A 1313-nucleotide genomic window follows, 5' to 3' on the forward strand; every position below is an offset into this window, starting at 1 on the left:
AAGTTTACCACATACAACAATACCACACTTACGACACCGTTGTGAATAACCCATATACATATATATAAAATAATAGCCGTTTTCGTTGTTCGGAGTTAACTCAAAAACTACCGCATAGATTTCAGTCAAATTTTCAGAGGTTATACCTTGCATATATGGTCCTATTATAGGCTACCAGAAAACTCGGTAGGTGGCGCTGGGGTAGAGTTATTTATAAAAATCGTATTTACGAACCGATTTCTTTTAAATTCAAAATGTAAGCTACCAGTATGATGGCAAACCCGTGGACCCGCTAGGTGGCGCGGGAGTCGAGTTATTTATAAAAGTCGTATTTATAAACCGATTTCGTAAGCATGGTGATCACTTGCGAAAAACAGGCCCGCTGTATTTATGAAGCTATTTCATTAATACACATTCGAAACGTGTTCATGATGATTTTTTTTTCATGAGTTTCATCTTCGCTGAACCGGTTTACTTTTCGCTTTTGGTTTCCATGTACTTACTATTTGGGGAATCAAAATTTTCGCGTGAATTTTTTTTCAGGCGAAACTCAGGATAAAGAAGATTACATAAATAAAATGGTAGCTATTTCCGTTTTTCGGACTAAACTCAAAACCACTCAATAGAGCCCAGTCAAATTGTCGGAGGCCCTATTAAAGGCTACTAGAAAACACGGTGGCGCTGGAGTAGAGTTACTTATAAAAGTCGTATTTATTAACAGATTTCGTTCAAATTCGCGGCGTGACCACCTGTATGATGAAAAATTTCTTTGCTAAAAATGGACCCGCTGGACTTTAGGTATTTAGAAAATCCGTATTTTTTATAAAATCTGATTGGAATTCATAATTCGTATTCATTTCAAGACAAGCAAAGGTTTTGCAGAAAGGGACCCAATGGATGACGCAGCACCCGAAATATATAGAAACCCCCACGGGGTTTGTTCTGCTTTGACTGTAACCCTGTGTAAGCGTGATCTTGCATCTACCTCCGATTGACGAAGTTGCTCGAGGCGGCCGTTATTACAGCAGTAAGACACAAAGAAACCAATTCATAAATATCAATACGAATTGTAAAAGTGGCGAATTGACAAGGAAAGATTCGATCACATCTGTCCAAGAAGGAACACGATAGGTATATCAATGGCTTCATTTGGACGATATTCATGAGATCACACGACTCATTTAGCCAATGTACGCGAAAACTTTTCATCCTGCGAGGATTCTTGGCCTTCCTATAATTGAAAACGTTCATCTGTGCTCTTGAGTTTCTGTATAAGGACTTTTTTTGGCTTACATGGTACACCGGACCAATGC

Source organism: Rhagoletis pomonella, unplaced genomic scaffold (assembly GCF_013731165.1).
Source record: "Rhagoletis pomonella isolate Grant_MI unplaced genomic scaffold, Rhpom_1.0 Rhpom_scaffold_00008, whole genome shotgun sequence".
Taxonomy (NCBI): domain Eukaryota; kingdom Metazoa; phylum Arthropoda; class Insecta; order Diptera; family Tephritidae; genus Rhagoletis; species Rhagoletis pomonella.